At 43.4% G+C, this 26265-nt stretch overlaps 1 long non-coding RNA gene across 1 annotated transcript; it reads right to left on the bottom strand.

Annotated features, from left to right (window-relative positions):
- Positions 1 to 6197: 6197 nt before the first annotated feature.
- LOC108793746 lies at positions 6198 to 8392 on the bottom strand. Its single transcript, XR_001941667.1, has 3 exons — positions 8350 to 8392; positions 8163 to 8267; positions 6198 to 6282 (listed from the first exon to the last, which is right to left on the bottom strand). It is a non-coding gene; the product is annotated as an uncharacterized LOC108793746 (long non-coding RNA).
- Between the last annotated feature and the right edge of the window lie 17873 nt (positions 8393 to 26265).

Here is a 26265-nt window from a genome sequence, read left to right as displayed (position 1 = left end):
TATAAACTGATATTTTAAATGGTCGCTGGGATCTGATGACACAAAGTCAGCAGTCTATTGAAAACTAGAATTTGTGCCGGTGATGCATAGCTGTAGTAATCTTCCATGAGCTTCAGTTTATCAAAAATGTCTAAAATAAAAAATGTCTGGATTATGGTGACTATGCGTCATTGTTTCCCAGCTTGATGAACCCCTTAGGCCCCTTTCACATGGGCATTCTGATCAGGTTTTCAGATGGATCTGATTGGGAGCCTAGTGTTAGTCTATGGGCAGCCTGATCTTAACGGACGAGCGTCTGGTTACATCTGATTACCCCCTGACTCCAGCCAGCGCCAGGAAATCAAATGGAACAGAGTTCTGTTTTGGAGGACATTATCATGGTGGATTGGGGGAAATCTAATGTAAATGGACTCCCCATATTCATTTCAGTTTTTTCCCTTATCGTAAGAAGGACATGGATGCCACAATGGTCGCTTCCGATCAGCAGGGGATCCATGCATGGTCAGAACTGAAGGTGTCCATTAGACATGTGCAATTCGTTTCGTTCTGAATCTAAATTTGGACGAAATTTTGGAAATTCTGAGATCTCGAATTACAGATATAACGAATGCAAACGAATCCGAATTTCCGATTCCCGAAATTCATTAGAGGTAGTCTGTACGAAATTTGAGGGGAACATTCTTTTTTTCCCCCTCAAATGTCACTTTGCTGCAACGAACGAACTGAAAACGAACCGATAATTCGTACAAACTACCGCTAATGATTTTCGTCCGAATCCCAAAATGAATTGACTTTTGGACCCGAATCCCGAAAAACTAAATAATGCAAAATCCGGATCGAAACAAAACTAAACACATTTTTTGCTGGTGCACATGTCTAATGTCCATGGTTTACAAAACTGGAACTTGTGTGTTAGCTTGGGTCAAGTAATCCTTGATATCTATACTTCCTTCTTAGAGTAGACCCTTGATTGGTGGACGCCTAGAGAAGTTTCCACATTTTGTGATGGTGTCAATCCATTCTTACCTCCTTTATAGTCTTATTGGCCAGTGCAACTGCCCATCATAGTGACAGGCCAAGAGATATGTGTGGGGTGGTGCTTATCACACCACACATGTGACACTACATGGAAGTGTCAGGACTTTGTCCATCAGAATGGCCCAGATGTGGTAAAGAGGGTTTGGAAGTATGCTGAAGGAATGGGCCTACACTCTATACTGCAGAATGGCACCCTCTTCTCCCCAAATTTTAATAGCTCATCTTCTGTTTGATTCCTGGATTTCTGTCAGATCAACAAGTATTTTTTCTGTACTTGCAGCATTTTCAAAGGTAAAAAAACGGATAGGCAACCTCGGCACTTCAGCTGTGGTGAAACTAAAAATCCCATAATGCATCTGGGAGTCATGCTTATGGCTGTCAGAGTTTTGCAAAGCCTCGTGGGACTTGTAGTTCCACAACAGCTGGAGTGTTGAGGTTGTCTAAAAACATGAGTAATGCCCATGCATTACAGTGCACTGTCAGACATTTTGGTATCACCTCCTCTGACGGTATCACCCGGCGGGGGGTGCACCCCTTGCACCCCCCTTTTGACGCTTCTGTAGACTGAACTGCTTAACTGCGTTCAAGGAGAATTGTGGGGAGAGTGAAATACACTTATGCCCATAATTAGAGCCGATGTGTGATACTGAAGCTGTATGTGATCGCTGAGTTCCCGATCTTCTCCCTGCAGAGAGCAGTGACTGTCAGTCATCACTCCTCCCATCTCCGATCCTCCAGCGCTGACTGGAAGGACAGACGTGGGAGGGGCGGGCACTGCTGGCTGTAGAGAGGCAGAATCAGCTGTCAATCAGGTGTCGGGATCCGTACAGCTGCAGTACAGCTCTGCGCTTTCAGCATATAGCAGGCAATAGCCCACTATATGCTGAGTTTGGGGTCACGGGGGGCATTAGTAAATGTCCTCATGTGACCCTAAAGAGAACTATGGCAAACAAGGTTGGCCATAGTTTTATTTTAAAGTCATAAGAGAGATCCTGGATGTGCTGTCTATATACATATTTCCTATGCTCCCGGGCTCCGCCTACTGGCCATAATGCAGTATTACCTCACAATGCATTTAACCTAAAAAGAAAATGTACTAAGAACTTTCGTTTTTGCCATTATTCACACAAAATGAATGTTCACAGATATTTACAGGGCAAAGGGCCTTACAGATTGTTTATAAATAGACCCCTTAAAGTGTATGTATAGCCAAAACATTTTTTTTTCAATTTTGGATAAAGTAGGGAAGAGTTCAAACACCTAGCGGGTTATTTTTTTTTGCTAACTGGGTCCTGCTCGGGAAATTTCCCTCTACTTCCTACCTTGGAGAAGCAACAGGAAGTGAGCACAAATCTCCACAAAGTGAGGAGTGTTCCCTTCTTAGGGAGATGTCACCGGAACATTTGTCCTAATTGGAATATTTACCCTCACCTCGTGCTCTCACGATAACTGCAAACCTTATGATTTTTCAATGCTTTTTGTCTTAGTGACAATGGTCTCCAGGACAAATAGAGGGTGAATCTTCCCAACAGGGACACCAACTTCAAAAATAACTTGAGATAAATTGTAAACCTTCTCCAATCTATCCACAACTAGAGAAATCAGTTTTGCCTTAGCATACACTTTAACCTTTAGTGAGAGATCCTAAATTTGAATGGGACCCTAATACTTAACCTTACACCCTGAACCTATCATTAGCCGAACCCCTCACTTATTCCCTAAAGCTGAATTAACCCCTGAAGCCCCATACTTACCTTATCTGGCTAATGAAGCTTGAGATGTTCAAGTCAAACCCCAAACAAATACACGTGGCATAATATTTCCACTCTGCCAGATATGGCCACAATTGAATTCCCAATCTCAGTGTCATATTTTTTGGGAACAAAATCAGGCTTCAAGCTCAGTGTATAAATCATATTCTTTATTACATCACCATTAACGGGCTCATTGACCCCCAGAGAATGTGTCACATTTTTCCAGAGGTCTCTCCAATTCTTCTCCGAGAAAACAATCTAGAATGAAAAAAGTAAACTGTGATTATTTTTTTTCTTGCAAGGGGGTCCCCCCTTAAAATCTTTGACATTCTAGTTAGGGGTGCCTCAAGATTTTGCTTTCTTTTAAAGGGTGCCATGACTGAAAAAAGGTTGAAAAGAGAATGCCTGGGGGAAGATAATGAGGTATCCCCATCCTTCATAAACAAATGCTAAGCAGGGTTTTGTAAATTTACAGGAAGACAACAACATGGAGCAGATACTTCTTTGATGAAGATGAAAAAATTGCTTGATTTCCCTCTCAGTGCTTAATTTCCAGCCCCCCTCATTTCCATCTGGCCAATGAACTTTCTCTGGAATTAACACTAGCATGCACGGCCCCGTTATAAGCGGCTTAGCTATATCAGATCATATTTGTTTAAAGGATAAAAGCTTCCTAAAGCTCTTTAAAAGCTGAGCCAAAAGAAGCCACTGAATAGGGAAGGTGGTGGACAAGAGCTGCTGCGCGTGCAGAACGGGTGAATCGCATTGGGGAAATCAGTTACTGGTATTTCATGACCTAGAACTGTAAATGTGCTGAAACCAGCAATTTAATTCTGCAGACCATCATCACATGCAATTATCTCCGCTGCTTTGGTGCTTATTTTTCAAGTTGAAAGTAAATGTGTTTAACCCATTACTATCCGCATGAAAACATTAATCTACAGGTCACAAAAGGAGTGCTGCATGCTCCTAACTATGAGACTGCACTATCACTGAGAGCTCCCAGTCTCTATTAAAGATTGGGAACCAATGAGCGTGATTCCCGATCATATAATCACCATGTAATTTCTTATATGGTGATCACATGGTATTGTTAGTATTCATCTGTCATTGATAGTGGCTGTCCAGCGCGCCAGACAGTCCAAGGGCCGAACGAGGAAGCAGCAGCCAATCGGCGAGCAGCTCAAGACAGGCCCTGCCGAGCCGCCACTGCCATACTAGCAGGAGCTGCTGTGTTAAAGCGGGTCTGGTGGGCCCAGGGAACATATGCTGCGTGCAGGCTGGAAAAGGGAGAAAGGAAACAGGGGTCGGTGACAGGCACCCTTCTGGCTGCAGGCCCTCGGGCAGTGCCCGAGTGACCGAATGGTCAGTCCGCCCCTGGAGGCTAATGTATTTCTTTGTGCACAGACAATTCACTGTATTATTGCAGGGGGCATTCTGGAAACCAGCTTGGCCATTTATAAAGATCATACAGGCCTGCAGCACTGCTGGTGCCTTCTATGTTTACTAGTAGCCAGCAGCTTGATCACATTGCCCTGTAGTGCTGATTGTTTATTCATAATAGCAGACAAACCACCAGCTTAGAGAGGGGGCAGGGGCTGTATGCTGGCTGTACCTCCCCCCCACAGGAACACCCATATTTTGGGCTTTAGACTGGGGTGGAGCTACAGCCAACGTTAACATAAACCATGAGGTGCAATGGGGCCACCAATCAGAATGGGGCCAAGTTCTATATGCACTTTTTATCTACCAGAGCACCCAATGCTATATGAATTTGTTCCCCTGGTGGTTAAAATAAAAATGTAATATTTTTGTGAGGCCTCTTTTTTTTTTTTTTAAATCAGCGTTTAATTAACAGAGTAATAATCTGACATTCAAACTTATCACAAAGGACTGCACGCAGGCAGTCAGTGGATACTCATTTACAATGAATGAACATGCACAGCAAATAGTTTAGCATAATCTCAGATGAATCGGGCTGTACCAAGACTCAGTGGAGCAGTAGTATCATATGAACTTAAGGAGGAAACATCGGGCAGGTGGCTGTCGATCTTCGGAGAAGTCCAGCCAGTTCGGGATAGGTATAGCCTCTACCTCCAGGAAAGAAAACAAAGCCGGCAGCTGTTGAGGACGATGTAGCTGGAATGTGGCGTCGCCCTTCTGCACAATGAGATGAAAAGGGTGACCCCATCTGTACAAGGCGTCCGCGGAGCAGAGGAACTCCAGTAAGGGCCTCAAGGATCGTCTCATGTGGAGGGTATGTCTGGAAAGATCAGGCATGATGTGAATAGGAGCTCCATCAAAGTCCATCGGTTCCTTGTGCCAGGCCTGTCGCAGGATTTCCTCTTTTATGGCATAAAAGTGGACCCGGCAGAGGACATCACGAGGCGGGGAGTTAGCAGTGGTTTGTGGACGAACTCCAAGAACCCGGTGTACCCGATCCAATTCCATGACCGCATCAGGGGGTTTATCCAGGTAGTGGTTGAGGATCGCCAGGACTGTGGATTGCAGGTCCCTTCCAGTGGTAGCTTCAGGGATACCTCTCAGTCGCAGATTGTTGCGTCTGTTGCGGTTTTCGCCGTCGTCCAGCCTGAGAAAAGCCGTAGTGATCTGTGTGCCCATATCTGAGTGGGCCGGTTCCAAGGCCGACAGCCGCTGTGTGATAGAAGACATAGATTCTTCCAGTGTGGACACCCGGCCATCTAGAGCTTCTGCCCAATTTCCTGAACTTCTTCTTTGAAGGCCGCCACGATCGTCGCTGCCATAGCCTCCAGGTCACTTTGGTGGTGAGCCGCGGAATGATCTCCCTCCAGTCCCCCCCTATCCCCCCCTCGATCAGCAGGCGGTCTCCAGAGCCTGTAGATGGGAGGACAGGCGAGGGGATCGGGGATGGGGGCCGGTTTCGATTGCGGGTCGGCTCCGCCATGTCCTGCAGGGGTGCCAGCACTTTGCCCTTGGACTTAAAAGGAGTGGGGCCTGCAGCCGCCGATCGGGTAATCGCCATGTGCGACGATCCACCTACCCGGCTTGAAGTGTCCGCGGGGGCGAAGAAGCCTGTCAGGGCGGACTGTCGGGAGCTCCGGAGTTGCGGCTGGCTGCCCTGCGGCCGTGACATGCAGAGAGAGGGCTGTTAACGTCACCTTTAGATCGGGTCAGTGCCGGCCAATGCAGAGCTCCTAGAAGACGCGTCTTTACGGCGCCATTGTTAAGCCATGCCCACCTTGTGAGGCCTCTCTTTTAAGGTAGGCAAATAGGTGATTTTTTAAAGCAATTCATTGTCAACGTAACCAACATACTCTGCTAAATTTGGTCTGAGTATCAATGCTTGATGGCCTCTGGTCATGAGAGAGTTAACCTGCTGCCACCTTGTATTAATGCTTTAGTTGATTCTCTTACCTTTACTCCTTTACAAAGGTCACAGGGATGGACAGACAGGCTGCAAAGTGCTTGAACCTTTTCATGTCATCAGGTTTCACAAGGCCAGATTTAGCTGCAACAGATGCGCATGATTACAGGCTGCAGGATCAATACTATCAATTACACAGCAAACAGGCGAATGTAAACAGGGAGGTAAGATATCTTAACGGTGCAGTGTGCTGATTCTTTGGTGCTAAGATAAATCCTATGGGAATAACTTATTTAATCACCATATTGACTCTTCAGTCAGAGTTAATAATGTAAGGTTTCCCTATGGGTCCGTTACCACAATCCACAATAATGCATCAAAGACAGTGCAAGGCATTACAATACCATTCACTTTTATTGGCATACCATTCACTTTTATTGGCATACCAATAAAAGTGAATGGTACAGCGCATACCATACAGTGCATCGTTATACATGTGGTGCACTGCATTAAAAACTGGGGCAAATTCCTGGTTTGGAATTAATTCAAAATGAATGGACTGTAGCAATGTACTATAGAGCACATTGAGGCATTGTGGTGCATGCATTACTGCAATACACGATATTGTGAACTAGCCAAGGACATTTCCTAAATGGCTTTTATTTTGTTGACAAAATCATGTGAGAGACCCATGTAATTTACAGTTTAAGAAGTGCTATATATTTATACAGTGATTGGGGACTATTTAGGTTGCTATTTGGTTCTAAGCCTTGCTTTTACCGCTAATGTGTGTAATAAATATTGGTTTTCTAGGGTACATTTTCATCTGATGCATTTATTTCTAATTTCATATACTGTAATTACTGGATACTAGATGATCTCTGTAGTCATTGCAAATGTGAGTATATGTACTTAGTTTACCACAGACTAGACCTGGGCATTCTACGGCCTAAAGGCCGTTTTTAACCCTTGGTCTGTGGCACTCCCGCCCGCAGTCTGCACAAGGACCGATTGCTGACCTGTGATCACCTATGGCTGGCTGACAATGGATGCACCGGCCATCCACTGCAAGCCAAAGCCCAGCATAAGTTGGCAATCGGTACGTGTCTGGAATGCGCTCCTCTTCAGCCATTGGTTGCTAGGACCACTGGTGTCCTAGCAACCAATTATGTAATAGGTCCTCTGCAGTCATTGATTGCTAGGACACCCAGGCGGTCCTAACAACCATTGACAAAGTTTTCCTGCCCCCCGCTTTACCCTATCCTCCTCCTCCGTCCTCTCCTCCTGGCTCCAGTGTATGAAATTTTAAAAAAAAAAGGTATGTGGCACATATTTACTATTAGGGCCGGTTCTCACCAGGTCCGTGTGATAATCGCACAGTTCCGTGCAATTAATGCACGGTAGAGTGCAACACAACTGACATATGTTACAGTGCGGCGGGAGTGTGCATTGCCATTTATTTGAACGGCACCCCAAACGCTCCTCCTTGCAGTACCACATGTTGCAGTAGGATCAATCGCATCAATCGGCCGAATGGTGTGTTCAGGGTGTCATTCAAATGAATGGCAATTCAACACACCTGCTGCACTGTAACTCATGGTAGGTGCATTGCACGGATCTATTGGTTCCGCCCTCCACAACAGTCCCAGTTATTCATATGGCCCCTTGAAAAAATGAATTTGCCCACCCCTGACATAGATGAAAATAGGGGATAGGCACGAGGAATTGGATCCCAAGGTCACTTGGCACCCTATTTTCCAGTAACTGCCCTTCTTTTGTAAGATGGAACAAACATTTTTTCCTATATTTTTCATTATTGAACACAAAATGCAGGGAGTGATGGTTTTGCCTGTAGTCACCACTTGCTAACCAGTGTACATTGAGAGTGCTGCAGAAGCCTTGCGATGCTCTCAGCATACACCAGCTGCAAGAGGCAGTAAAATGAGGTATAAGTGTGCTCGTTTATTTAAAATTCTTTTAATAATTGGTTAATTGTCATACTTAAAAATGTTTTAGACACTTACAAAACAGGACAAGGAAAACTTTGTTCTCTTTTATATTTCCAACCCAGGCCAGCAGGGAATCTTCTATAGGACCATAAAACCTCATCTCCATCATATTCTCCTCCCCTAGACAGATACAAAATGTTCAATAAAAAGCGGGACGTTTATCATTTACCCCTCAGATACCTGAGCTGTGATCTCATCTTACCTTTCGCGTATTGTAGCCGTCTCTCCTTTATCTTTACTGCCGGACTCCTCCTGCAGTTACACAAAACTGAAATCATTTGATATTTCACCTGATTATGCAGACAACAATCAGTTTTTCATCGGGCTATGCAAAGACCACTAATGTGCAGCAATCCGCAGCAAGCAAACAGACTTTTTCATTTTCTTTAGAGCAGTCATCTGATTTCTCATTGGTTATAGATTGTTGTACTTTGATCTTTGCTGTTAGAGCCTTGGATTGGTAACATAAATCAAGCGCGCATCTCCAAAAATAAGAGAATCAACAAATTCCAGAATTGTTCCACCACTCAATAGTTAGAATGACCCTGTGCCGGTGGTGCTGGAGGTGGGTTATGTGTATCTCTAGGCAAACCTTTTTAATCTTTTTTTACTTTGGATAGAGTGGAGAAGGGTTAGACTCTACTGGTCATGATTGCCACCAAGAACGAAAATTAAGGTAAATCCAAAATTATGGAGTTGTCCCCAGAACAAGTGGTAGGGGAAGTCATTCAAATGGGACATCTGTTCCAGGGACAATTGTCTAAGTGGGGAATGTCCCTAACTTTGGGAGATTTTCTTCAACTTCCTGTGGCTGGGAAGGGAAGGGACATTTCTCCAGTGGTACAAAGACATAATTTTTTTTTAAAAATAACCCCTCTATGGGGGTCAGATTGTACACATGTCCAACCCATGGGTTCTGAGTGTTTTTATACCAGCTTGGCTGATCTTCTTAATCTGAAACCTAAAACCTAGAGCCTATGTTTTTTTGTTTTGTTTTTGTGACTCTTATTAGGAGATTTTCATTCAGTTTGGGTTCTAATTAGAAACAATTTGCAGGGCCATTTGCCAATACAACAAGCAATGTAAACTCATACATTGTGCGGTTGTGATGGCAGCAAGAGTTGAGGATAAATATTCCAAATTAGGACAAATGTTCTGGGGCAACTTTCTATGCACTCACTTCCTGTTACTTCTCCAAGACAGCAAGTGAAGGGAAATCTCCCCAGCAAGACACAGCAAAAATAACCCACTGGGGGTTTGAACTATTCCCTACTCTTTCCAAAGCTGAAAAAAAAGTTTGGGCTATTCATACACTCTATAAAGTCTATTTATAAACAATCATAGCAGAGACCTTCGCCCTGTAAATATCTGTAAATGTCTGTGAATAATGGCAAAAAAGAATGTTCTTATTATATTTTCTTTTTCAGGTCAAATGGATTGTGATGTAATACTGTGTTATGCTCACTGGATGGAGTGGAGGAGCATACAAAAATAAAAATGTATTTCCTGTGCTCCTTGGCTCCATCTAGTAGCCATAATGCAGTATTACATCACAATTCATTCGTCCTGAAAAGAAAATACTACAGATGTGTTTTCTCTTTGCCCCCATTGTCAGGATTTCCCATCAATTTTTGAATTATGTCCAGAGGGACACAGTTGGCAGCAAAAAATAAACAGATAGTCGAAACCTTCCCGATTGCATGGATAATAAAATAAAAACATTAATGAAGTAAAAAAGTTTTGACTGTAATAAAAAGCAAATAATGAAAATGTATCAACAGAGTCTCCTGACGAATTCTTGTGAAAATACTTTATATACCGTACGTTATATCTACAGACAATACACAACATTATAGTAAAATTATGAAGGATGTCTCTTACCAGCTACCATCTGTGATGACCACTTCCCCATCATTGATGTCAAACTGTATTTCAGGCGGTAACTGCACGTCCTCATGGGGCACATTAGAGGCAACGGCAGCCAGTGACCACTTCCCGGCAATCTGAGGCATCAGAAAAACCATAAACGCTGAGCCGCAAACCAGGTGATTGAATAAGGCAGCGAAAAGCGGAATTATGAAGAACAAAGCACGACATCCAATAGCAACCCATTTACTATCACTTGATATTAATTAGGGATGCACCTATACCGAAACCAGTATCGGTGCCGATGCCGAGTATTTGGGCGAGTACTTGTGCCTACCCAAATGCTCCGATGCCTAGACCAATACCTGAATTTCTGGTATCAGAAAGCCGGGCAGCGATTCATTACACACTGCCCAGCTTGCTAATTACCTGGGCTCCATGCTTTGGGTTGGTCGAGAAACGGGCCAATCAGGAAATAGGGCAGCGAGTCATTACCCGCCCCCCGGCTTCATGCTCCAGGTGACGAGGGAGCATTGAGACGGCTTCCCTGCTACTCGAGAAGCTGGGTGGCGAGTCATTACACACTGCCTGGCTTCCTTAATAGGACTTCCGGTATCAGTATTTTGTATTGGCGAGTACCGGAAAAAAAGCATTGGTACTCGTACTCGATACCAAAAAAAACGGTATCAGTGCATCCCTGATATTAACTTAGTTGCAGCAGATCTAAATCCAAAAACAGAAATGTTATATATTGCAGCTTACCAGTCCCTAGATTTGGTGGCCGCATTAGTTTTCTTTTATCGCACTTTTTCCCTTATTTTAACCTCTTAGAAATAACACATTTTTCTGTCCTTTCATGTCTACACTAATTTCTTCATCGTATCTATGGAGGAACCCAAGGTCGTCACACAGATTGCACGTCAAACATGTTTGGCTTTCTTTATCTAACGAAATGGTGGATTGATGTTTAGTTTACACAAGAAAGATAACATTGTTTATGCTGTCCGTTCAGCTCACAGGAAGTGACAAGGACACTGCATTTTTGGCAGGATCAACATGTATTTTCTGTACTTGCAGCCACCTCATGTAAGGACCGGTAACCTGCAATATATTCAATTTTTGGTTTCGGGTTTAGATATGCTTTAACCCTTTCACTGTCACCAACATATGTCATACGTCGCAGTCAGTGGGCCCCTTTAAAAGAAACTCCCAGTGACTGTCGGCTTTACAGTGGATGTGATTCTGGAGGCTGAGAATCCCCCACCCCTGCGCTCGACACCTATGCCTTGCTTTCCGGGCTCTACTGACCATCCTGTGGGCCTGGGACCAGCTTCACTGGTGTCGCGGGGAGGGAGACCAACGAACACCCTGTTTAATCTCCGCCACGCTGAAGAAGGCTGGAAGCGACGCTAATTGCATTACTTCCGGTCCATCAGCTGTCATTACTCGGCTGCAGAAGCCAGGCAAGAAGCTGTTGGAATGCGATCTGCACTTGAATAGCTTCTTTGTAGTGGAAAGGTGACACAAGGGATCTTATAGACCCCTAATTTTACCTTAAAGAGGACCTGTCACCACTAATGTGCTATCACATTGGTTTGTAAGCCCCCTTATGTGATAGCAATTAAGTAAAAAAAATAAAAATAAATGTAAAAATAATTTTAAAAAATTAGGTTTCCCTCCCCCATGAGCGCAAATGTATTATTGTAAACACGCGTCAGCTGCGCCTATGTATGATCACGCTACACTTGTTAGGTATCGCCGCATGCGACAGAGTGAGAGCCATTATTCTAGGGCCAATATTTATGGATATCTCTAAACTGATGACCTGTACAGGCTTTTATAGTGTCACCTATGAACAATTGTCTGCTTCACAGACGCACATGGGCATGTTGGGTATCTTTTTACTCGTTTCTATTTTACAACAATGGCTATTATATTGTGTTTTGGGACACTTAAGTGTGCTTTGGGATTGCAGAATAGCACCATGTTACACTCTAAATATGGATGGAACATGGAACATTGAGCCAGTGAGATCTACGAGTCTCTTTGCCGTCATCCTGTGAATTGATTTGTGAATGGATGATGCAGTTATGTGGATGGAACTGCACACAACCGTGGCAAATCTAAATTATATTTACAGAATCCTGCAAGAGTAGAGGGTGTTGGGGGTGTTGGGGGTGTGGGGCTGAGGATGTGACCATGTTTCATGTTACACCCTAAATATGGACGGAACATGGAACATGGTATGAACTTGATATAACCTTAGCCATTGAGTCATTGAGATCTACGAGTCCCTTTACTGTCGTCCTGTGAATGGATTTGTGAATGGATGATGCAATTATGTGGGTGGGAACACTATGATTCAGGTAAGTAGGGGGTGCTTCAAGGTTGGGGGTGGCTTTAGATGGGACCCTGTTTCATGTTACACCCTAAATATGGCTGTAACATGGTAAGAAAAGTGGACTATTCTATTAAAGATACAAATCTGATCAGTTGTTATTCAGTTCTTGTTAACAGTTAATGTACAGCATATTGATCGCACATACTGACATCAAAGACCTACCTTGTCCACATCTAAAACTGCAACTTCATTAGGCAAATCTGAGCAGGAAGAAGCTTAAAAAAAAAAAAAAAAAATTCAGTTTTTCTTATGTACACACACCTCTTTTTCCCACATTAAAACTAAACTCTACGACCAGGGCCGGATTTACTCTCTCTGCTGCCCCAATGCCAGGTTCCTCAATGCGCCCTCTTGTATGCAGGCTGAATACAAGTGATCTCGGCGACATCACCCAGATCACTTGTACAAAGCAAGCAGCGGCTTCCCCGCTGTACATTTAGCCCTGCTTTCCCAGAGCAGGGCTAAATGTAGAAAACAACTACCCGCCCAGAGCCCGGAACTGCATGTCCTGGGCATCGGGAGATAGGAATTCCACACCCCTGCTGCCCCTCTACTCCCTGCTGCCCCAAGGCCGGGCCTCGGTTGGCCTTGTGGGAAATCCAGCCCTGTCTGCGACAAGCAAATATTGTCTAAGTATAAGAGCCATGTATATTCTTCCTTGAATCTTGGGGAGTTTTGTGTATTTCCTCCAGATCTGTGCAGCAATCCAGAGTGAAACTTGGAGCTTCCTGTAATAAAGACCGGTCACTGCTGCTCTCTCTCCTTGTGCAGGTGACTGGTCTTGTCTCCGCCCCCTGCTGTAGTATTCCACAGGTATTCTGTTGTAGGTGGAGCCTGCTGGGCACCTCCCACAGCTCTGCTCTTTGCACAGGCTATGTACAGCATAGGGATGATGTCACTGCTACCTTTACAAGGTAATATTTAGGTTTGGTAAGGCAATTGGTCCACACAAAGTGGATTTATATCCTTTATGGCTTTTGAGATATATATTTAAATTAGGTTATTTGTGCTCAGAGACTAGTTCATCTCTTTAAGAATAAACTTTGAGTGAGCCCAATTTAGATTTATTTTTATCATTGCTCTTCTCAATTTAGAGGCTGAAGTGCTTCAACAAAACAGGAAGTAAGACTTTGCATTGAGTTTTGCAAATCCTTACGATGTGATGTAACTGAACCCAAGAGAATTGATGGACTCTGACGGACTCTGCTCATCTGTGGTGTATTGTCATTGCCTCAGCAATCGTGCCGGTAAAGCAATAACTCTTTTTTAGACATTTTCTTTCCAAATCACACGAGGTCAAACCTTGCTGTACTTACACGAATGTTTCCGTAATACTATTTTGTAATATTTGCGACAATTTGCGTACTGTACAAATTTCATAATGTCTTCTGCTGAAGGGGTCTGGTCTTCATGACCTGCAATATGGAGAAATAGCAAATAAATGTGACCACTGCAAATTGTAAGTAGTGGAGAGACAGAGACTCCATTGTTCCCCTATCTGGAGACAGGACAAATACGTACAATTCAGATACAGCTTGCCCGGGTGACGTTCAGGTGAGAACATAATACAGTTGGAGCTCACCCTGTAGACGGGGGACCTGGTGCCTTGAGGGGTATCTGCAAAGGGCAAGAGAACATGTATAGGTTAGTATCATGGGGGTAAGGCAACCACAGGGATAACAGGAATGTAAAATCAAACAAAAATATAGTATCATACATATAAAAAAATAACAAAATTGAAACAGTAAGTAAAAATCTCCCCCAAATGACAGGAAATCCTATGTTTGATAAGTGTCCCCATTGTAAGCTATCCTCTTCACTGCTGATCCCATGAGGACCATAAACTATTGAATTCCTGACAATAACCATGATCATCAGGACAAAAATTGAAATAAGATCCCCCGTAGGGGACACAGACATTAAAAAAAGAAACCTGACAGAGGTTCTCACCCTTCCCTACTCTATCCAAAGCAAGAAAAATGCAGTTCAACTTTAAGTTCTGGTCAAGAAATCCCTACTAACAATGTACCTTTGTATAAAACGTGTCCTGCGCTCTCATCCACCTCGATAACGCTTTTCTCCAGCAGGTATATTATTCCGTGGCTGAAAGGAAAACACAAAATACATTCCTGTGGACACTCACATGCAAGTGGTTGACAGCTGGAGTTTGATTGTTGTCACAGCTACGTCTACATTATGATTGGACGTACACACACTTATGAGGAGGTGCCTTTATTGTATAGTGTGTTCTGTGTGCAGTCATATCTTCAGATGTACCGCTCTTCATTGGTACAAAGTCAAATCTGACTGCCCTTGCAAGCTTTGTATACATCCAAAAGCCATATGCATGCAAAAAAACACTCTTTCGGGGTGAGCTTTGGGTTTGGGTCAACAATGAGTTTGACCCAAACCTAAGCTGTTCACAGTTTAATAAATGGGGAAAAAATATGGCCAGTTCGAAAGCCCATCTGTGTCCTGGCAACCAATGACTCTACCCTATGATGCAGTGGGCCCGCCAGTGTCATTAGTTGCTATGGTGCTCCTAGCAGCCAATGACCCTGTGCAGCCCAGCCTCTAGTTTCCTAGCAACTAATGATGTCTCACAGCATTATTGGTTGCTAGCACACAGGCACACATTGGTTGTTATAATGTGTCCTAGCAACCAATGATGCTGTGCAGCCCAGCCACTAGTGTCCTAGCAACCAATGATGTTGTTTGGCTCCCACAGCACCATTGGTTGCTAGGATATAGGAGACCTTGGGATTGGTTTGCTGAACTCGGATTTCAGGGTGGATTTACTGGTGTGAGTTCGATTAGCTTAGATGTTTACCGAACCCAGGCCATTTCGTTTACCACTAACAACCTCATAAAGGTGCAAGCAAGAGGAGAGATGCAAGATGAGCTGGGCACTCTGAAGTGGACGTTGCAGGTTCCAAAGGGAAGAGAACTACATGTATGTCCCAATAGATGGTGCCGAAACTGTAAAGTCTGGGTGCTTAAAGTATATCCACATGTCAGTGCAGTGAAGGTACTTTGATCATCCAGACTAAAATTTAGTTTTTTCTTTCTGCACCATTTATTGGGAAGTACTTGTAGTTTCTGTGCCTTTGGTTCCTGCAGTGTCCACGTCAGAGTATCCATTTCAGCTTACACCTTCTCTTGTGGCACCTTTACGAGAGTGATTACAGCTACCGTTGGAGTGAACTGGTGCTCCATCAGATGGGTCACTATATTTTAATGTATATTTAATAATGTATATTTTAGTGTCATTTTACAATTTTTACTCATTAAAAGTATTTTTATCTGCAATATTCTGTGAGCTCTGTCTTCTATTTTTCTTTGTGCTGTAACTATACCATAGTCACATTGACAGCGGTGTCATTTCCCACAAAAGAAAAGATTCTGAAAAATCTGGATGCAAGATAATAGAAGACTTCACAACATAACAAGGATTGATCGCATGCACAAGAACCCTATTGAAGGTCAACAATTACAAAAGTATTGTATTCTGACAACTGTATGCAGTTGGTGCAAAAAATGATAGACAAGGTATTTAAAAAAAACTGTTCATAGGTTACCAAAACAACAACATCAAAAGGATACAAAGTAGGTAAAAGTGGCAATATTTATAAAACGTCTAAAGAAAATTATATATAGATAATGTAAACAAACATTTTGTAGACCACTGTGTTGGGAGTAGTGATGTGCGCGGGCCCAAGTTTGCCCAGGCCCATGCAAAACTGTCACTGACACCCCTCCTCCCGGCCCAACAATTTGCGGCTGGGGCGCAGCTGACTCAGCTTCACTGCACTGGTACCAATATGTAGAATGTTGACATCTGATCAGATGATATTATGCATTGGTGTATATCAGGGGTAGCCAAACTGCGGCCCTCCATCTGTGATGAAACTACAAGTCCCATTAGGCATTGCAAGTCTCTGACAGCCACAGGCATGGCCTACTGAGGCAGATGCATGATAGTATTTGTAATTTCCCCACAGCTGGAGGGCCGCAGTTTGGCTACCCCTGGTGTATATGTATTATATTACTAGGTGACATTAAGCTGTGTAGTACTGCATAACATACAGTCAACTGTCCAACTCCTGGAGGACAACGTCAATGCAACATTTTCAAGCCAGCATCAACAACATAGCAAGCGATATCAACACTGGTTTGGCCTATATTCAAATACAGGGCAAAAAATCTATAACTTTTGGACATGTTTTATTTATTTTTTGATATACTTATCAGCCTTTATGTGCCGTTTTTTTTTTGCAGACTAAGCAGTTTGCAAACCTGCTTTAGAGGTGTTCGGCCTTGTGACAGGTTCCCTTTAGCAAACGTCACAAGTCCTGTAGAACTCGTTACCGGAAATCCCAAAGAGGTTAAACAGGTGCTCGAAATGACAGCGGATGGCGCCGCACATAGAACAAGTTTGGATGAGGATGTCACCAGCACACCAGGCACGACAAAAATACATGGGTCAGTGCGAATCCATTTAATGATATGTCACTCGGAAAATCAAGCCCTTTCGGGGCCACACAGGGTCCCCTTCATCAGGCTCAGAGTGGACATAGATAGAAAACCCCAACCAGTATATACGCATATGTGTATATATACATGGATTTTCTATCTATGTCCACTCTGAGCCTGCTGAAGGGGACCCTGTGTGGCCCCGGAAGGGCTTGATTTTCCGAGTGACATATCATTAAATGGATTCGCACTGACCCATGTGTTTTTGTCGTGCCTGGTGTGCTGGTAACATCCTCATCCAAAGGTTCCCTCTAGCATCGGGACATTCCTGTGAGATGGAATTCACCAATCTCTTATACTCACTGGATGGAGGTGTGGGACACGTGCATTGTATCATCTATAATACTAATTTCAGTGTAGCCGTACAGAGCTAGGACATCTTCCATGGCTGTTTCTGTCTTCTCATGAGCTGAAACTGTCAATATCCATTTACCTACAGACTAAAAACAGTTCACAATAAACACATATTATTCATTTATTTATAAACATACAATAATATTCCGGGTATATACCTTGGGAATACCACTTTAACTCTTAAATTGAGTTCCCAGCTCCACCCGCCAGCTGTGGCCCTTATAACAGGGTCTCAGGCTCTCTGCTAAATAATTCAGTTACATGACTTTAAAGAAAATATTGCAGAAAGAAAGAGGTCCCATAGAAGGATGCAAGATTCCAAGCCAAGAGTAGCAAGATTTAAAGATATCAACCTTGGGGTTGGGGATGACAGATGCCAAAAACTGGATGTGAATAAACTGTGCCAGAGGAGTGGCTTGGTAAGTGGTACTTTTATCTCATTCACATACAAAGATGAAAAACCAGGGAATTATCGGGCCCGATGTGCAGATCTGCTCCTCATCTGATCAGGTGGGGATCTGCGGCACTGATGTTTACCAGAGCCTGCCGGCCCCTCATACCAATTTCGAGGCAGAAACCAGCAGACAGACCCAGTGCTGATGCACGGAGTATCAAAAGAGGTATTTCTTAAACATAAATTCTTATGTAGCCTCTATATAGATGAATATATGTGCTACTGTGTAGATCGGTATTTTTGACTGCAAACAGTTAATTGCCTCTGTGTGTAAAGAGAGGCGGACGTTTATGGGGATTGCAGTGCAGAGCAGATATGGATACACTGCTGAAAGGACCTGGAGAACTGCAACTCCCAAGATACCGTGCGAGAGGGAAGGGGATGGCTATGGACTGTGAGGGCTGAGCGCGCTCAGTCTGCGACCGGGACCTGAAGTGTCCGGATCGATGTGAGGCCGTGTGAGTTAAGACTGCCTTTAGCAGAGTGGGTGGTGGCCCTTGATAGACAGAGACACACAGGCTCTGTGCTGCCGTGCTTGAGAGACAGTTGTTCGCCTGTGGAGACGAAGAGACGGTGATCGGGCGCCTGAACGGAGGCCTAGTGACGCATCTGCGGCGGGGATATTGCGGCCTGGTCGTGTGGCCGATCCAGCCACTGGAGTGACTCAGCTAGCCCAGCAGAATGAGCGGAATCGTGTGGAGATCGTTACCAGAGGCCTCAGATGACCCTAGACGTGCGGTGATGTGCTCCAAGAAACCCTAGACAAGTGGTGATGAGCTGCAAGAGACCCTAGATGACCTCATCTCCTTCCTAAGTGTTGTTCCGCCGAAAGGGAGACGACTATACAGCTGCTTAAAGACATCATCTTGTGCAGGACAACCCTGGGAGTGGTGAGAGGCCTATGGGCAAATGTGACAATGTACCTTTACACATCTGCTACACAGTACGGGCCCCAACGTTGGCTAGCCTAGGACATTACTACTGGCCAGTAGTCTAGAGGGGTGTGATACTTATAAAGGGAGATATTATTGTTTGGTTCCTCTACATCGTAGATTTTCTCCTCAACAGTCTGACATCACAGGTCTCTGTATAGGCAATAGATAGCCGCAGTCACTGGATGTCAGAGTGCATTGATCTACCACTTATTGTATGGTGTGCGATTGATACGTTATTAAGAGACTTATTTTGTGTTAGCCAGCCATTAAATCCTTTACAAAAACTCTACAAAGGTGTGTTGGTGTGGATCCACCAATTGGGCGGTACATTGGTGCAAAGGGGACAGAAAGACCCGTTACACTAGCGGCTCCTACGGGGGTAGCGCTACAATTATATTGAACATTTGTAATTGATATTTTAATTGTTTAAATTGTTGAGGTGGTGGTGGTGGGGGGCAAGGAAAGGTATAATATGTGTACTTACACTTCAGCTTTAAATCTAAGAAAATACTTACTACAGTTTTGCATGGATTGAGCCTCCAGCTCTTTGCTAACCCATACTGTCCTAAGCTATCAGTAATGCACCTCACCATACCTTACACTTACTTCTCGGAAGTTAATGGGGACCATTTGCTTCAGCTTATCAACACAACTCTCAGCTGCTGAAATATCAGAAAACAGCATTTAATAGTCAGTACACAGTTTGAATCGTTGCAAAATTTGACTAAATGTACTTTTAAAGTGAAACTAAACCATTACAAAGAACTTCTCTTATTTACTCCAATTTGATCTGTTTAAATAACACTGAAAGCATTTTACATCTGTTCAAAAAAAGTGGAGGGAATTTTTGCTGCTCTTTTAGGTATGCTGTACTCCCAGCTTTTCTCTCCCTAGAAAAAAAGACTGAAGTCTGTCTGATTGTCTCTACTGGAGGATCTGTGAGTGTTCAGATACAGATACAAGGGCAGATCACCATTAGGAAGGCTAGGAGGGTCTTCTGGTATGCTTTTCAGGGGTCATCACTACATAGCCATCATTTTGGGGGCCCCAGGTAGTGGTCCAAACTGCCTGCTAAGAACCCCCTTGCAGTGGCAGTGTAAAAGAGCCATAAGGATTCTGCTTGAAGGTACAACTGAGTCTTATGGTTTGAAGGACCGAGAGTCCATTATTGGCCTACTCTATTGCGATACATGTTTATCTCACTTACCATCAACGTCAATTTCAGTGCTCTCTGGTATAAAGTAATTATAATTTGTTTCAAAGCACAAAGCCTGTGTCTTAAATTTCTTAATTGTAGACTGTTTAGCTGTAGGATTCCTTGCTGCAAGACAGAAAATAAATGTATAAGTAATAGTAGTAGTAATAAGCTTTGCTTAAATTATTATAAAGTACCTGTCACTTTTCTATCATCTAGTGCTGCTGAACTATCCATTGGGCTTTGTTGACAGGACACAAAATAATCAAACTGGGGCCATTTTTTCCTAGCAGAGTATACATATATATATATATATAGACATATATACAGTATATACTGTATATATACTGTAAATGTAGATCTACAGTGGTCAGACATTGCCCAACACAATGCTCCAATGCATCAACCTTTACACGTTCTCAGTAGCATTGCTGATTGGAGCATTGTGCAGGGTAATTGCCTACATGTAAAAAAGAGAAAGGCTGAAGACTACATAATATGTATTATTTCATACTTACCTAACTAAAAATGTCCAAAAATAATTTTTTGTCCTGAACATAAAAAATATATTTCCTTTATAGATGAATCTGAGAAAAAGTAACCCTTGCAGCGGAACCTCCTCCTCATTGCAAGGGTTAAATACTTACTTTGTCTGGGGGATAGATAAAGGTGAAATACTAACTTTATTCCTTGCGCCTGCAAGCTTTCTCCTCTTTGTACACCGGTCCCCCAGAAGTTCTACCTGACTGGTTGCAGTCCTTCATCACGCACATTGTAGGACTGGTGGTTCTACATTAAAAGTGAGGGGACAGAGGGACTGCTTATGTACCAGGAGCGTCGGAAAGCACTGGCTGTGGGTGAAGAGAAGAATAAGGTAAGAAGTTCACCTTGTTCATCACGCCCTAGACAAAACAAGTATTTAACCCTTGCATTGCAGAGGGGCCCCACTTCAAGGGTTGCTTTTTCCCCAGCCTAGAGTTTATCTTCCAAAGTGTTGAAAGAGCATCCTGGGTACATGTGGGTGTTCTCTTGGTGTTTCTCATTCCTCAGTAGTTAGGTAATGTGAATGTGTGGGATCTGGGTAATGGGTAGGCAGCTTCCTCAAATTAGTGGCATCACAAGTGGGGTGCGGGGCGTGCAGCCCGCACCCGGGTGTCACTATTGCAGGGGTGACACCAAAATGACTGACAGTCATTTTGGTGTCACCCCCCCTCTAAAAAGTCGGGCATGGACCGAGAGCCCGACAGTGTCAGGAGAGAGGAGGAGACCCGGCGGCATACCTCAGCCCCCTCCTCTCTCTGCCGGCGTCCATCACCAAGATGGCCGCTGGCAGCCATCATCAGATGGTCGTGCAAGCACGATGACATCTTCGCGCATGTGCAAGGTGACGTCACCGCGCGCGCAATGACGATACGGCGGGGTGTCACCCGGTCTAGAGACCGGGTGACACCCAACCTCAGGACGCCCCTGTCCGCAATCCAAAGGATCTCCACAGTCTCCTTGGCTTGACAGTGAAAACAGTAGATGTAGGAGCTGAAGTGCCACACAAATTAAAATAGTCCAGATACAACGACATTCAAGTAGAGTAGCCAACATGTTCTGGGGGTCCAAAACACACTCTTTTCATCAAGGCTAAGACTTTTTTGGTACTGTCTTTTGTCTTGGCCCTAATGAAGGTGAATGTCCCCCTGACCCGAATGGGATGAAGATGTATCTGGACTATTTTAATTGGTGTGGTGCTTCAATTCCTACATCTTCTAGAGTTAATCGTTGACTCTGTTGGTTCCTGTGCTAGGTTACTAAGTAACCTGAGTTATATATTCTTGTTTTAGACTCAGATGCCTCCAATAAGGAGATTTCAGATAATATAATAAAGGCAACACTGTCCATTTACAGTCTAAAGCATATACTCACATGCCAAATACAAGGTTTTCCCATCGTCCGTCTGGACCCCCAGTAATAGTAAATCTCCTGCAGTCTGGAAGGCCAGGACCTTATGTGCATCTATGGAACACCGTTTAGTTAACAAACGTTTGCACCTTTTTGAAGATGTGATTGCTCAACAATTCAGTGTTATTGTGCCAGATGTAATGAATGGCTATTGGACGGTAGGCAGCTGGAAGGAAGAGCATAAAGTGGACCTGTCTTTGAAATCCATCATTCATAAGAAACCATAGAAGTAGAAATCATGTCAACATTACCAATTGATGATGGTATCCTGGCTAACAGTTAATTGCAAAGTGTACCCCATACAGGTGCAATACAGGAACTTTGCTGGCTTTTTATATTGATGCTTGTCCAAACATGGAGACACGCAACATTATTGCTTTTGTCTATAATCTATTTTTTGACAAGTACTTATATTATAGACACTCTGGGTCTGTTTTGTAAATTACTCCTAAAATGTAGGTGTTTTAAGATTTTCAGTACCTGGGCCCCCTCTGTTGGTAAATGTCAGGTCTAGGAGGGTGGTGTCCGTTGACCTAAGGAAGAAAATAGGAGAGGAAATGAGGGAATGGTAACGATAGGAGCACAGAGATGTTTTGTTTGAGGGTCAGTAGAAAATGGTATTTTAGTTATAGGTTTAGACTAATGGGCTGAGTCAACCTCTGACTAGGCATAGTGTATGTCTTGGTGTGATTTCAGTGCCTAATTTCTGGCTCTGTTTCTATCCACGCAGGAGTTTAGGGTATTGATTCCACCCCCCCTCCCATTTTCCTGGCCCTTCTATTACATTAAGTTAAACAAAAAATCCATCTGGAATGGTGGGAGCTCCTCGTAATGGTCATAGAAGGTGTGCAGACCTCTTACCACCCCCTCCTGAATCCAAACCTCCGGGAGAAGAAGAAATTTCCAGCATCTCCCAAAAAGAAGATCATTATTGGATGGACTGTCCCTTCTATTTTAATATTGCACATTTTAAAACTCTTTTGATCCCCTTAAAGCTGAACTGCAGGTATATAGATGGCCAGTACGGTTGGTCTGGCTATTACAGTGCTTTACAGGATCCATGTGGACCAATCAGGTATGGTATACGCATAATTACATTGGGCCAAGGTGGACGTATGTAAATATACACAAGGGATATGCAGTATGTGGAGGCCGGTGAGGTAGAGCCTTACCTGCCATGATGGAAGAAAAAGCTGTCAGCTTCAAGTCCAAAGCTGATAGCTTTTTGTCCATTCAGTCTGACTTCTAACAGATTACACAGCGGGTAAAGCCTCCCCTCCGTGTAACCTGTTATGGACGAAGCGCCTCCTGTTAATTACAGGCTGCGCTTCATCTGGCTTTTGACAGCCACATTAGGTTACATAGCAGTGGGCTTCCCTGTTACTATATGTACCCTAACATAGTGAGGCCAGAGCTACAACAGCTTCTGACTTGTAGTCAGAGGCTTGAGCTCTGTGGATGGTTTGGACCATTGTAAATATCGCCATCGGTCCAAGCTGTCCAATCAAAAAAAAGAAAAGAAATAAACACTGAAGGCATCAATTTAGATGCCCCATCAGTCATGAGCAAGTGAGGGAAAGGGAGGTTCTTCCCTGTCTCCTCCCCCCCACCTCCACACATAGCTCTGTGACCTGGCCTGGGGCAGGTCTGGGGGAGTGTCACCTGCCACTGACTTCACTGCATGTCCCTGGTATACATAATAATTTATACCAGGAATTCATGACTATAGGGCATAGATCTATGCCCTAATTTTCTTTGCATATTCACGTCAAAGCATAGATCTTTGTCCCCTCTTTTTTGAAAGGTAAAACATATATTGCCAGAACACCAGTCCTTTTATCTTTCAATGCAGTCATTCAATCAATTATCAATTATCAATGAATGAATCAATTATCACTATATTTATATACTTGTGCTACACTATACTTATGTCCTATGCTCCTCATCGCCATCTAATGGCCAAAATATGGTGTTACAAGACATTACATTTGAACTAGAAAAAAGTATATTAAGAACATTAATTTCTGCATTATTCACCCAAAACGAATGTTCACAGATATTCTCAGGGTAAAGGACCAGACAAATTTTTTATAAATAGACCCCTTTGTGTCTTCAGGGCCAAAAAAGGTAAGAATCTGTAAGGAATGTTGTTAAAGTTCTCGTAGTGTATAAAACTGAATTGTAGAATTGATTGCTGAAGCAGCTGCTAAAATGGCAGAAACTCACGCTGTAATGATCTCCCGCAATGTATATTCTTCTCCTTTCTTTGTGATCTCCAGCCTCGCTTTATAGAGGATTCTGACTTCATAACGTCGATCAGCATTGCTAGAAGATTTAGCTATGAGATGCCAGGAACTAACATCGTCCTACAGCAGAGGACAAGTTATGGAAATGTCAAGGCAGAAAAGCCTAAAAAAGACTACAATACACTAAAATGCCCATAGAGGTACATAGCTCCCAACTGTCCCTCATTTGAAAGCACCATTGATCTTTTAGAACCAAGTCCCCCTGCCCCTCTGTCCTCCTCAGTTGTCCCTCTTTTTGATCTCATGTACAGACCTTTATAAAAAGTCTGGGATAAGCACATTTTGTCTAAATACAAGAGTCCTGTATTTTTTTTTTTTTTATTCTGACATGGAGCCATTGGCTGTCGTCAGAATAAAAAAGCTGTCAATCAGCAGAGGGGACCTGCAGTACTCCATCAGGTCCCCACTAGTGATTGACAGCAGCAGAAGGGGGGTGCAATAGCTAGTTTGCTATTGGCTATTGCAAATTGAAATAGCCAATAGGAATCTACCTATGCATTCCTATGGCGAAAATGTTTTTTGTTTCTTTTTTTTTGACGGCAGCAGAACCGCCGGCCAATAGAACAGTTGGACGGAGCTAGCTGTTATTGAATAGCCGAACAGCGTTCAGCTCACTTCGCTTCAGGTCGGTCGTGCACTCGGCTGCCTACGGCAGCTTAGTGAATAGACCCCTTGGAGTTTCCTGTAACAAAGACCAGTCACTGCTGCTCTCTCCCTCTCTTTGTGCAGGGTGACGGGTCTTGTCTCTGCCCCCTCCTGTAATAAAGACCAATCACTGCTGCTCTCTCCTTGTGCAGGATGACTGATCTTGTCTCCGCCCCCCTTCTGTAGTTCTCTGCAGACAGCCTGTCGTGGGTGGAGCCTGCTGGGTCCCTCCCAAAGCTCTGCTCTCTGCACAGGCTATGTACAGAACAGTGATGATGTCACGAATACTTTATACAAGGTCATAACTGTTTGTAAAGGCATTTGGTGCACACAAAGTGGATGTATATCCTTTGTGGATACGGAAGAATATATTTCAATGGAAGTTTGTGTGCCCGGAGTTCACCTTTAAGTGGCAATAAACACAATAATATGATCAATAGCCCATAAAAAAGACACAAACCTTCATCTCCTCCAACTCATCAGACGGGTGAAACATACCGAAACATGTCTGTGCTAAACAGGAAACAAATGTTAGATTACGTGTGACACCCATAGGGGGTAATCAATGGCCGAAGTCACTGGAGGAGGGAGACATTTTCATACCATAGTTGAAAGTGAGGCTGAACTCCATGTAACCCTGCAGTCCATTGCATTCCCCCCAGTGTTTAAATTGTTCCAGCTCAGCCTGAGGAAGAGAAGTCCCTTTGACTAAAAGAAGGGGATAAAAATTAAAAATAATAATATTAACAAATAACAATAATAATAAAAATAATAACAACAAATAATAATAATAATAATAACAATTATACAAGTTATATAGCAGTATGGTATAGTATAAAGCAGTTTTGATGAAGACATTCCAGTAAGGGATCCACAGAACGGAGACCTGAAGGTCAGTATAGAGAACACACTACATACCCCTGCCTCTGATTCACTGATGCAAACAATGCAGAGTTGCTCTTTAAACACCATTAGGGGAATTGATCAAAACTGGAGCAGACAAAATCTGGAGCAGCTGTGCATTGCAACCAATCAGCATCCACCGTTCATTTTCAAACCTTAACTGAGCAAACTGAAGAGAGAAGCTGATTGGTTGCAATAGGAAACTGCTCCATATTCTTCTGCTCCAGTTTTGATAAATTCCCCCCAAAGGGAAGCTGAGAATCCCTGAAACAGTAACCATAATCATATTCAGTACCCTGTCTAAGGTACGAATCCATGTTTACTGCCCAGCATAATATATAGAGCCCGAGCTTCTATTAATACATAGTAGTCAGAACTTGTGTTGGTGGGGGGCAGAAATCATTTTGGCAGGAGCTTCCACCCAATGGTGACCCCTGTATGGAATAAATATGTAATCTAATTTAATAAATATTGTAGTCCTAAAAAGTTCACATCACTATTCTTGCCTCGGGGCTCTTGGCAGGATTTGTTTATTGGTTAGTTAAAATAAACCTGCAAAGTTGCCTGTTGGGGGGG

This window comes from Nanorana parkeri, unplaced genomic scaffold (genome assembly GCF_000935625.1).
Source record: "Nanorana parkeri isolate BGI_ZX_2015 unplaced genomic scaffold, ASM93562v1 scaffold779, whole genome shotgun sequence".
In the NCBI taxonomy this organism is placed as follows: domain Eukaryota; kingdom Metazoa; phylum Chordata; class Amphibia; order Anura; family Dicroglossidae; genus Nanorana; species Nanorana parkeri.
This window is presented reverse-complemented; position numbering and strand designations above follow the sequence as displayed.